Here is a 13,501-nt window from a genome sequence, read left to right on the forward strand (position 1 = left end):
TTAAAAGGATCATACAGCATGATCAAGTAGGGTATACCCCAGGAATGCACGGATTTTTCAATACGCAAATTAATCAATGTGATAAACCATCTTAACAAATTGAAGGAGAAAAACCATATGATGATCTCAATAGATGCAGAAAAAGCTTTCAACAAAATTCAACACCCATTTATGATAAAAACCCTTCAGAAAGTAGGCATACAGGGAACTTACCTCAATATAATATAGGCCATATATGACAAACCCATACCCAACATCGTTCTCAATGGTGAAAAACTGAAACCATTTCCTCTAAGATCAGGAACAAGACAAGGTTGCCCACTCTCACCACTGTTATTCAAAATAATTTTGGAAGTTTTAGGCACAGCAATCATAGAAGAAAAAGAAATAAAAGGAATCTGAATCAGAATAGAAGAAGTAAAGCTGTCACTGTTTGCAGATGACATGATACTATACATAGAGAATCCTAAAGATGCTACCAGAAAACTACTAGAGCTAATCAATGAATTTGGTAAAGTAGCAGAATACAAAATTAATGCACAGAGATCTCTTGCATTCCTATACACTAATGATGAAAAAACTGAAAGGGAAATTAAGGAAACATTCCCATTTACCATTGCAACAAAAAGAATAAAATACCTAGGAATAAACCTACGTAAGGAGACAAAGGACCTGTATGCAGAAAACTATAAGACACTGATGAAAGAAATGAAAGATGATACAAACAGATGGAGAGAGATACCATGTTCTTGGATTGGAAAAATCAACATTGTGAAAATGACTATACTACCCAAAGCAATCTACAGATTCAATGCCATCCCTCTCAAACTACAAATGGCGTTTTTCACAGAAGTAGAACAAAAAATTTCACAATTTGTAGGGAAACACAAAAGACCCCAAATAGCCAAAGCAATCTTGAGAAAGAAAAACGGAGCTGGAGGAATCAGGCTCCCTGACTTCAGACTATACTACAAAGCTACAGTTATCAAGACACTATGGTCCTGGCACAAAAACCGAAATATAGATCAATGAACAGGAGAGAAAGCCCAGAGATAAACCCACACATATATGGTCACCTTATCTTTGATAAAGGAGGCAAGAATATACAGTGGAGAAAAGACAGCCTCTTCAATAAATGGTGCTTGGAAAACTGGACAGCTACATGTAAAAGAATGAAAGTAGAACACTCCCTAACACCATACACAAAAATAAACTCCAAGTGGATTAAAGACCTAAATGTAAGGCTAGACACTATCAAACTCTTAGAGGAAAACATAGGCAGAACACTCTATGACATAAATCACAGCAAGATCCTTTATGACCCACTTCCTAGAGAAATGGAATAAAAACAAAAATAAACAAATGGGACCTAATGAAACTTAAAATCTTTTGCACAGCAAAGGAAACCATAAACAAGATGAAAAGACAACCCTCAGAATGGGAGAAATACTTGCAAATGAAGCAACTGACAAAGGACTAATCTCCAAAATTTACAAGCAGCTCATGCAGCTCAGTATCAAAAAAACAAACAACCCAATCCAAAAATGGTCAGAAGACCTAAATAGACATTTCTCTAAAGAAGATATACAGATTGCCAACAAACACATGAAAGGATGCTCAACATCACTAATCATTAGAGAAATGTAAATCAAAACTACAGTGAGGTATCACCTCACACCAGTCAATGGCCATCATCAAAAAATCTACAAAAAAGTAAATGCTGGAGAGGATGTGGAGAAACGTGAACCCTCTTGCACTGTTGGTGGGAATGTAAATTGATACAGCCACTATGGAGAACAGTATGGTGGTTCTTTCAAAAACTAAAAATAGAATTACCATATGATCCAGCAATCCCACTACTGGGCATATATGCTGAGAAAATCATAATTCAAAAAGATACATGTACCACAATGTTCATTGCAGCACTATTTACAATAGCCAGGACGTGGAAGCAACCTAAGTGTCCATCGACAGATGAATGGATAAAGAAGATGTGGCACATATATATAATGGAATATTACTGAGCCATAAAAGGAAACAAAATTGAGTTATTTGTAGTGAGGTGGATGGACCGAGAGTCTGTCATACATAGTGAAGTAAGTCAGAAAGAGATAAATAAATACCATATGCTAACACATATATATGAATCTAAAAAAAAAAAGAGGTTCTGAAGAACCTAGGGGCAGGACAGGAATAAAGATGCAGAAGTAGAGAATGGACTTGAGGATACGGGGAGGGGGAAGGGTAAGCTGTGAGGAAGTGAGAGAGTGGCATGGACTTATATATACTACTAAATGTAAAATAAATAGCTAGTGGGAAGCAGCTGCATAGCACAGGGAGATCAGCTTGGTGCTTTGTGACCCCCTAGAGGGATGGGATAGGGAGGGTGGGATGGAGACGAAAGAGGGAGGAGATATGGGGATATATGTATAGGTATAGCTGATTCACTTTGTTATACATCAGAAACGAGCACAGCAGTGTAAAACAATTATACTCCAATAAAGATGTTAAGAAAAAAAAAGTACCGTAGCATTCATTGTAGACCATAGGCATTACATTTTAGATTTCATTTTAAAATTAATGAAATTTAAAATTTTAATATTGCAATAATCACCTTGACTTTAGTTATCAATTTCTACCCAAGTTTATGGGATTGTTTTGGGTGCTGAAAAATAAACACAAAGGAAATGTAATCCATAGAGGCATAAGAGATGAATGAAAGTAAATAGATCTTTAATTAAACCATGAATTTAATTGAATTTGGTAGAATATCAATACATTAATTTGTTAAAGTATAGATCATACTGAAATAAATTTAGTGCAGAGGTTAGTAAACTCCAGCCTGTGGGTCAAATTCAGCGTGACACCTCTTTGGACAATTCGCAAGCTAAGAATAATTTTTACCTTTAAAAATAGCTCAAAAAATTTACAAGAAGAATATTTTGACATAAAAATTTTATGAAACTCCAACTTCAGTCTTAATAAATAATGGTTTATTGGAACACAGGTGCTTCATTCAGTTATGTACAGTCCGTGGCTGCTTTTATGCTACGTTGACAGTTAATAGTTGTGACAGAGACAGGCAAAGCCTAAAATATTTACTATCTAGCTCTTCATAGAAAAAAAATTGCCAACCCTTGATTCAGAGTACAGAAGGGAAGACAATTGCTCTTTAAGATGATCTATGTATACACTGTAAACAGAAAAAACACAGAGAAAAGCATTCAAATAAGTATTAGTTCCTTTCCCATCCTTTTTCATGTTTTTTTTGTATAGTCATTTGAGGAGAATTCAGAATATTCAGAGCACATTCTTACTGTTGAACTCAGATACATTTACTTATTAGGTTTACTTGTTAAGATAGTTTTATATATTTAAATTTGCATTAGAACCACATTTTTTGTTAAACATCTTAAGTATACATTAATTGAAGTGTTCTAAGGCAGTTGTAAATTTATAAAATGATTGTAGTAAGCATTTAATAGCAGCATTACATAAAGGTGGCATCTTTAGTTCACAGAATTTCCTTTGCATTAAAATTTTCTATCTTGGAAAATCCAGGTGTTTGAAGCAAATAGGGAAAATCAACTTTGTCTTGTATCTGTTTAATATTTCAAATTGTGGTATGGTGATCAGGTTAGTCAGTAATGCAAATTAAGTCTAAATAAAATTGCTAAACAAGAAAGCATAATAGAATAAATATATAAAATAATAGTCTTCCAGATACTGTAAATCAGAAACTCTGTCTTTTAACTCTTTTGTATTCTCCTTTGAATAGAACAAAACTGTTTCAATTTATATAATGTAACTGGCAGTCAGTTTAAAATTTTTAAGTTGAATTGAGCATCCATTTTTGACAAAATATTGGATCGAGTTTTCCATTTTGACACAATTTATTCCAATTTTTACATATTTAAATTTCATAGAAAATTATGTTACTATAAACTGTAAGACCAGGGACTTGGAATTCTGATTCTAATCATTACCTTGTAATTAAAAATAATTCCTGTCCTGGCAGTCATGTAACTTTTTTCTCTTCTTAAACATTTCATTTTTTCCTTTTTGCATATATCCTGGTTTTTGGGAATTGACCTCTTCATTAGATACCTTGAGATGCACATTCCTTTTAAGGTAGTTTGAAAAATAATATCTAAAATATCATCCAAGAATGAAGGTGTAAAGGAAACAAACTTCTCTGCATTTGTGCATTGTAATGGAAAAAACAAAATCCTCTCCCCCCGGTATTGCCAAAAATATTATTTCCTCTAGAACACCAGTTTTAAATACTGCATGGGAGTACCTCTATGCTGATAGAAGACAAGCGTAACTCATCAATAATTTAAGAAAACTTATTGTGTATATAAAATATATATATATATTATAAATATATACATATGTGCATATGAATATATATATACATATGTACCAGCTTTTATGCCACAGGTGGTAAGATACATAAAGTCAATCTGCTTTACAATATTATATAAATTTTTCCTGAGTGTGGGGATGAGAATATGGTATAGCTATCTCTAAGGATGATGAGAAGGAAAGCATTTCTTTGTTTGCAGAAAGAGTACTGGAGGGGATGTGGTCAAGAGACAGACCTTTAATCATGTCTTGGGTCCTCCATGTGAACAAAAGAGAACATTAATCTTGAATATTGATATAGTTATAAGTCCTGATTTGTCCAGCCTGAAACCTTGAGACAGGCATTTGTTGTCATTAATGAATTTTTTCTTTTCATGTTTGCCCATTGTGAAAAGATGTAAGGGATCTCATCATGTCTTTTTAACCGAGTGTGATGTGACTTTGACCACTATTTTTCTTATTACTTTGAGGTTTGAGACAGATCTAACTATATTTCTCAGATGCAGCTAAGATTTTGTGCTAAGTCATTTGTTACTGACACTGGGTGAGAAGAGATACTAGATATTCCTTAGCTATGAGAGAATAACTGAACAGCCTCAGGAATGTGCAGATTTTACAGTGGCCTCATAAAAGTTAATGTTGATATTTATTTATAACCAGATATATATATTTTAGTTAAAGCAATTACAATTAACCATAATAACAAATGACAAAAGAAAAAGAAAATTTCTGCAAATGGAAACTGTCTCTCTCTAAAAATAACAGTATTTTTCAAAAATTTAATTGATTACCAAATCTGACGGTTGACACTCTCATTCTTCTGAGAGAACTTCTTCTGTCTCCCTGAGATTATTCTCACTCATGAACGTTCATATTTGGACCAAGTAGGTCAGATCTGTTCTTTCTCTTAAAAATAACTTCTTGGTACAAAAACGCTCTCTCTGCACCATTAAACTTTCTTTCTTATTCTTTATAGTCTCAGCCTAGGGCCTTTTCTTTCCTGGTCAACTTTTCTTTCTACAAGACCGGCTCTTGCATTTCACAATATAGCCTCATGTTCCTAAGGCCATGCCATCATTTTTCCCTATAAAGTTCATAAAAATTAATACAGCTTAACAGAAACTGGATTTTCACAAAAATGAATATGTACTTACTGAGTATAAAATAGATTTAGTTGATTCTCATAGAAAGAAAATACCATTGATATATTTAAAGCAATTTAATAGGTTTTGAAATAATATTTTAAAATCTACTTTAATGATTACTCTTATTAATTTTTGAAATCGAGGGTGTCATTCAGTGATCATATTTTCTAAGATAAACCAGTAAATGACCTTCCCCTCCATCAACTGCCCAAATATTTAATTACAGACTTTATTTTTAAAAAATTAATTATTCTTAGTTTCTTTTGTATGTTTTATTAAGAGCAACAATCCTTTTGAAAATGGAAATCTGTATTTTCTGTTTTTCATTTGTAAGTTAAGATGGCTTTTCTTTTTAGTTGCCTCATTTTTATATCTTAGATTTAAAGTCACATATTAACTACAGGTGGCTAAGTATGAAATATAATCTAAAAGAAAACTCCAGGTTCTCATTTTCTGGAGGCTGGAGTATGATATTTATTTCTTTTGTAGCTTCTATCAAAAAATTGAATATTTATAGTTTACATTTCTATACTACTTCAAAAGCAAGTTCCCATAGAAATCCTTTGAGATATATTATTATTTGGTCCAATTTATAGATGAGGAGACAGATTCAGGCACTTTGCAGATAATGTCAGTGCCCCACCCATATCCCTTTGGCATTTCTCATTTCTGTACATGCCAGATTGCTTTCAAATTGACAATAAATGTGACCTTTTACCTTTCCAGCAACCGCAATCAGAGGGACCCACAAAGTGTCTGATTTATCATAATGGAATTCCACATGACATTCCTTGGATCAAGGGAAGCACTCACAGGGTTAGAAGTTCAACAATGAACATATGACCTAGGGACCTATTCTACCATTATATGCATCACCCAGAAACTGCTGGTCTGATGGAATGCTGTGTAATTTAGTTCTTAAAGACATGGTTATGAAGCCAGCTGGGGATGAAGCTTTGAAGAGGTGAGGTGCTGCTTTCAAGAGGTATTATATACTTGAATTGCTTGCCATTTTATGGCTCTGTGTCCCTGATGATAGAAAAGGAACCAAGGGATGGAAGTCAGAGTGGCTATTCTTAACATCAGTTTGATTGGGGGAATTTATGATTCCTCCTTCCACAACTTTAAACTCTGCTGGATTAGAGGTCTTGGGTCCCAGAATGGGAAGTAAATCTTTTGCCAACAGACATGATAAGTGTTCCGTTAAATCTTAGCTAGGACTATCATCTAGTAATTTCATGCTTCTCATAATAGTAGACAAGCAGGCAAAGAAAGACATTACAATACTGGCAGGATAACTGACCCTGATTATCAAGAGGAGATAGAGTTGCTGGTACCTAATGGAGGAAAGAAAGAGCCTGTCTGGAGACCAGGGGATTCAGTGAGGTGCCTCTTGGTGCTTCCACGCCTGATAACTTTGAATTCGCACTGCAGCAGCCGCTTCTGACAAGGGTACAAGAACAAGGACGCAGACCCCTCAGGAATGAGAGGCTGGGGTACCTTAACAGGCAAGCAACTGAGAGAAGCTGAAGCGCTGGTTGAGGAGGAAGAAAAAGCTAGCATGAGTGATAAAGAAAGGACATATCAATTACGGTCTCATAATCAGCTGAAGCAGTGAGGACTGTAGCTTATTCCACTAATATTCCTAAGGTAATTTTACAAAAGAAATTGTGAATTCATGACAGGATGGAAGGACCTTCATGAGGTATGAGTGAATCTGAGTGGTGCAAGGGGAGGAATGTAGCAAGACACTACAAGTGTCCTACTCATAGCCCCTTGATATTTACTATTTCCATGTACCCTGTAAAATCTTCCAACTGATAGGATTTGTGACTCTTTGAGTGCTTATTCTGATCAACAGATCCTGCTCTGTCTGTTCTAAGGGAAGACTAGAATTAATACCTCCTCTCTTCACAAAAAAACTCCTCAACCAATGTCTGATAGAAATTGCTATTTGAATATCCTGTCTCCTTCATCCTGGAGGGGGATAACTTCTAGGGTATCTCCTATACAGTCTCTCAGAGTTCCCAGCAGGATTAAGTTCCAGTTGCTCACAATGGGGCATAATACATCTGTTACTGACTTCTTGCCTTTTTCTATCTCACTTTGCTACTCAATAACTCATGTTTCTTGGAGTCATCATCCATGTCAGCTAATTGTACTTAAATATTTACATTAGGGTCTGCTTCTGGAGAACCCAAACTAAGACAGCAAGTGACTTGTTAAGTGTCATTCAGCCAGCGATAGTGCAGAGTTTAGTTCTAGGTCTTCTAACTCTTAGACTAATGTTCTTTTCACTGCCATATTACAGAAGTGCTCTGTATGCACTAGATCTACATATTGATTAATTCTAGACCTTTATGTAGAAAGGTTACATTAAATACATCATAGAGGTAGGAGTATAGTCAGAAAATATCTCTAAGCTTTTCTGTGCAGGAGATAGTCAAGTAATATGGATTTGAACTTTGTAAAAAATAAGCTACTCACCATATTCATAGTTTTTTCTCACTCCTGTGCCCACTTTAAAGGAGGGAGAATTCTATTCTTCAGTGATGGGTCAGTTCATGGGCTCTCCTTTGTTGTATAGAGTTTGGCTGATGTGCTGATTCTTGTGAGAGAAGCAGATTCACTACACCTCTTTCCTCTGTGCTTTGGAATGTTCGATAAGTGGAGATCTTGAGTTTCTGGGGAAGACATGGTGGATGAAGTGATGACATGAGTATGAAGGAGGGAAATGGGAAAGTAGTGTGTAGACCAAAGGAGCTGCATTCATGAGCTAAAGAAGGAGTGATTTTTAGCCATTAGCATAAGAGAGGAAATATGGAAAGAGAAAATATGGGTTGAGTTTTTGTGAGGATCTCTGCCTGTGTGGAGAGTATTGAGAGTGGCGATGATGGCTAGAAAGGATTTTAAAGATCTTTTACTCTGCCTTTTGGGCTTTCTTAAGGGATGAATGCAGATTTGAAATAATTTTTTATTTACTTTTGTTTGTTTGACTATGTTTCTTTGATTGTGACACCCTGCCAGATTAGATCACAGCAGACCCCTGTAATTTCCAGGTTAGAAGTAATTACAAATACTAGAGCAAATACAGTTCAAATAGCTTTCCTATCAAATGTAGTTTGTGGACCCTCTTTTACCTGTGTGAGAGGCTTGTATTTCTGATGAGGCAGCATGAATGTCCCTGGGATGAGGGGTAAAGGAAGAGCAAAGAGTGAGGAAAGCAAACCACGTTTAATTTACAGGAAATATTAGGAGTAAAGGGCCCAGGACTCCTAAAACAATTTTCAATGCTTCCAATTTTCAATCTGCAGCTAAAAGCTCAGGTGGTTCAGGTGTTGGAGGAGTCAGGGGAAAGCAACAGGTGAGCATTTGTTCAGGCTACTGTGGTCCTTGTGGAAGAGGAAAGCCACAGCAGGTGCCCACCAGGTGATGCTTGCCTGTGACGAGCTCTCAGCGGTGGTCCTCAGCTCAAGCCAAGCCCGTGTCAGTGTTTAGGTGCCCTGCCAATGGGGACTTTCAAAGAGAGGAGTGATAGTGAAAAGATGAGTTAGTATGGAAAAGAGAAACAAAAGAAGGGAGAGGAAAAGGAAAGCAAACTCATCTTGTTAGCTTAGATTTTTTTTTAAAAAATAAGGACTAGTTTGGGGAGGAGCTTGAGAGTAAGCTTGAAAGATGTTGTTCAGGCTCTAAGAGGATGCTGCTGGTGGTACCTTCGAGGGGAGAATCACAGTGAAGGCTTGCCACAGGGGGCTGAGAAGAGTTGTTTAACCAGGGAATGCTGATTAGAAACTCAGTTGGATTGAACACAAGAGACATGTTTGAGATAATTAAAATCCTTGTTAATAGTGAATTTTCTGTAAGCTTCATATTGGTGGGGGAAAAATATGGATCAGACTTTGGAGGATACATGATGGAAGAGAGGCCAGGACTTCAGAAAGATTTTAGTGATTCCTCTGAATAAGCCAAGAATAAAGAATATCACTCAATAAAGTAAAGATCAGAAAAGGTGTGGCTAAGAGACACTGTGACTTTGATAGAGGTAAAAATATAGATGCTATAACAAGTGGAAATATAGAATAGGAAAGTAATAGAATTGAAAAATATAGTCAGAATGGCAGTAGGGCAAGAGAGAAATTCAAAGGATGTCTTGAGTCAACTAACGCACATGTATTTCACAAAATTACAGTGAGAACATACTATAGAGTAGGGTAGCATTGGAACTCTGATTGGCAGAGAAAGATTTAAAGGAATAGCTGAGGGGAATAAAGTCATCTGGGAGGTGGAGGACAAGAGAAAAATTATTGTTTGGTAGAAGCTAGAAAAATAAAGATGGCAATGAGAGAAACCAAAGTTAAGATTTTAGTTCTCTTAAAATATTTGAAAGACCAGAGCAGAGACTCTCTCTTCTCTAGAGAGCAGGGAAAGCCAACCACTGAGGTAAATATAAACAGAGGATTCAGAGGGTGGCCATCTTTCCGTCATTACATTGCCTCATCTGTCCTATGCTAGGCTTCAGAAAGGTGGCATAGAGCTAAGCAAACAAGCAAATAAAAAAATTAGCAACTCCCTGCTCCCCAAAGTGAAGAAACCAATAAGAGAATTGGAAGGTAACTCGAATTGCAAGAGATATTTGCTAGATCCCACAATAAAAACTGAGTCAATATTAAATTATGCTTTTATGTGCCAGTAATTTATTACTTTAGAGCATGAAGGAGTTACATAGCAGTGTCCCAAATGACTATTTTTTGGGCTGTATGAGAGGTGGGGATGTGGGGATACAAGAGGAATAAATGAGAATTATTTTAAGTTCTAACTTCACACATGAAGATATATTTTCTACCAAATCTCATTTATTGCTACAACATACTGAAAACACAACGATTTTGAGCCTTCAGAAAAAGTTGCGGATTTAACATATTCAGATTAGAAAGACAGAACTGTTGCATTTTGGAGTCATTTTGGATTAACACATTCAAAGCATGGGTTTATGTCTAATTTAATTTTTAAACTATTACCATTATGCTTTCCTACTAGTCAATACTTAGGGACCTTCCAAAAAAGGAATATCATATCCATTTGGTCCATGTGTTCTTTGTACTTGTAAGTGCATTTCTTCTTCACTCCAGTTCTTCTTCTAATGGAGTAAGTGTACATCGTATGCCTCCCCTATCCGTTAAAATTCCTTCTTGAAAAGACAGAGCTGAAGATTGGGGAAACTCCTTGTCATGTAGGTATATCAGCATTATGATTTAATGCCCCTTCACTCCAAGTTCTCTGCCCAGGTAACATTAAAGCATGATGATGGCTTAACTGGGCATTGTGGCATCTGAGGCAAAGAAAAACGGATATTTTGAGATATATTTCATAGTTGGAAATAATAGGCATAGATTAATAATAACTAGATTAAATTGGGGGAGGGGAGGAAAGAGGACTCAAGGGTAAGGCTATGTGTTTAGCTTGAATAACAGGAAAGATGATGGTGCCATTTACTGAGATGGGAAGGACTAGAAGAACTGAGGGGGTTATATTAAGAGATTGATTTAGAACATGTCAAGTAGATGCCTATTGGGTATCTAGGTAGAAATACAAGATATATAAGGGAGGAGCTTGGTGATAGAGTTAAGATTTTGGAAGTCAATTGAAAAGCAGCAATTCTATTTAGGGAGCTGGAGGAGATTACAGATGGAGAAACTAAATTCAGAAAGATTAAGATCAAACCTCTCAGGACTGAGCCCCAAGGTTCTCCAATATTTAGATGTTGGAAAAGAGGATGATCCAGCAAAGGAGATAGAGGGTAGAATAAAAGGAAAGCCAAGATTGTGTGGCAACATGGAAGTGGAGGGGAAAATATTTTAAGAAAAAGTGAGTGCTCCGTGAATGCTGTTAAGAGGCTAAGGCAGAGAAGACCAGAGAGATGGGCTTGGATTTGACCAGATGATGGTTTATTGGTTATCATACAAAGAAAACTTGTGATTCAATCATGAAGGAAGCCAGAGTGATTGAAGAATGAATGGAAGTTGAGGAAATGAAGAGGAGAGCAGATTTTTGAGAAGTTTTGCTGTGAAGGGGGATCAGAGGTGGAGTATCAACTACAGGAGGATTTAGGATTGAGGGAGAAGGTTTACTTTTTAAGGAGAGTATATCCTAGAACATGTCAAGAGCAGACGGGAATGACATGATTGAGATGGAATCAGTAACGCAGGAGAGAAAGAGGTGACCATGGAGTAAAAGCCTCCGAGAAGGTGAATGGAAGCAGGATCTGGAGCACAAGTGGAGGGTGGGCAAGTCATGGCTTCCACTATAATGGAGAAGGCAAAGAATAAGGGTAAGGGTAAGGATACAGTTAGAGTCATTGATTTCGTGGTAAGAAGACAAAGCAGTTCCTATTGGGGCAAAGAAGGAATCTGCATGTGACAAAATCTGGCAGAGGTTCCATGCAGGGCCAAGGCAAATGTTATCACCTTGATTACACTGGCCAAGTGAGGTGCCAGTTCCTCAGGGAAGAGGGGGTGTTCTGGAACTGATGTTTACATCTTAGAATAAACTTTATGTAGTTTCCATATGGAGAGTTGATTTAGTCATTGCCAACAAATCCTTTTATTATTGCCAGAAAATCTTTAAATAAAGAACTCTTCTAAGTGTTATTAAAAATAGATCCAGGGATCTGAAGGACCCCATCTTTCCACTGGAGTCACAGTTCTTGTGCCTGGAAGTTGACTTGCCTCAAGGAACTGAGTTACATTTTATATGTGAAGTAATATTAAACTAATGAGAAGGAGGAGAAGGAGAACAGCTTAAGACCTACTACGTACTGGCGCTGTGCAGAGCACTATATATACATCATTATCCTATTTAATTCTCATAACAGATATTATGGGATATTACTTTCTTTTCACATTTGAGGAAACTATGGCTTAGAGAGAGAAGTGTATAGCTAGGGTTTGAACTTACACCAGTATGATTCCAGAAGCAGCAAAGTGTGTGTATGTGTGCGTGTATGTGCACATGTGTTCATAAACTGAGCAGCTTCACAAATGTTGCCAGGTTTGAGACTTACAGAGCAGAATGTTCACAGCTTTTACAGTCTGATTTCTCTAGAGTTCAGACACAAAACAGGAAGAAGTAGACGACAAATAAAGTAGGAGTTCAAGGAAAAAGGAACCAAAAAAGTAATATAATACTGCAGAATTTAGAACTGGAAACTGGGAGAAAAAGTTTGATTCTATTTTTGTCCAAGAAATAGATTGACTGTAACAGGGAAATAGATAGGTATAGATATAGCCTATAGACATAGATATAGTTACTGATTCTTAGAACTACAGAATTTCTAGCACTAACATAACTTCACAGAGCATCCCAATCAGCTTCCTCATTTACAGTGAGGAAAGTGAGGCCCACAGAGGGGCAGTGGTTTGCCTAGAGTCAAAGAGAGAGTTAATATGCCAGGATTAACCCCAGATCTCTTGCCTCTCCAATGCCTTCCCATTGTATCATGGGGCCTCTTGTATGCAGAGACAGAAAAAAGTGAGAGTGTAAATTAAAACATAAATAGTTAAAGGAAATAATATAGTTAAGAAATGGTGAAAAGGCAAAAAAAACCCCACAAACAAACAAGAGTAGGTGCAACTTACATATACTAAAGCATATTCAAGCGAAGACAATTGTGGTCAGATTTAGATGAGTGTAACGAAGAAGAGGGGAAGAATTGAAAATATTTTGTAAAATAAGTTCAGAGATCACTAAGAAAACAGAATTAGGGAAAGAATGCCAAATAGCACATGGAAGTCCAAGAAGTGATAAAGAAACAAAAGCTTTCACAGAAAACTTACAGATGTTATGGTGGGTCAGAGATGTGGTGCTGAATTCTACATGTTTGAAAATGTTCTCATCCAACTCAGACAAAAGTCTTCAATGATGTATGGAAAATGTATGGAAAATGTCAAATGACTACAATATTGAAATAAGGGGGTGGTAATGTTCCTGAA

The sequence above is a fragment of the Stenella coeruleoalba genome, assembly GCF_951394435.1.
Source record: "Stenella coeruleoalba genome assembly, chromosome: 12".
NCBI classification, from domain to species: domain Eukaryota; kingdom Metazoa; phylum Chordata; class Mammalia; order Artiodactyla; family Delphinidae; genus Stenella; species Stenella coeruleoalba.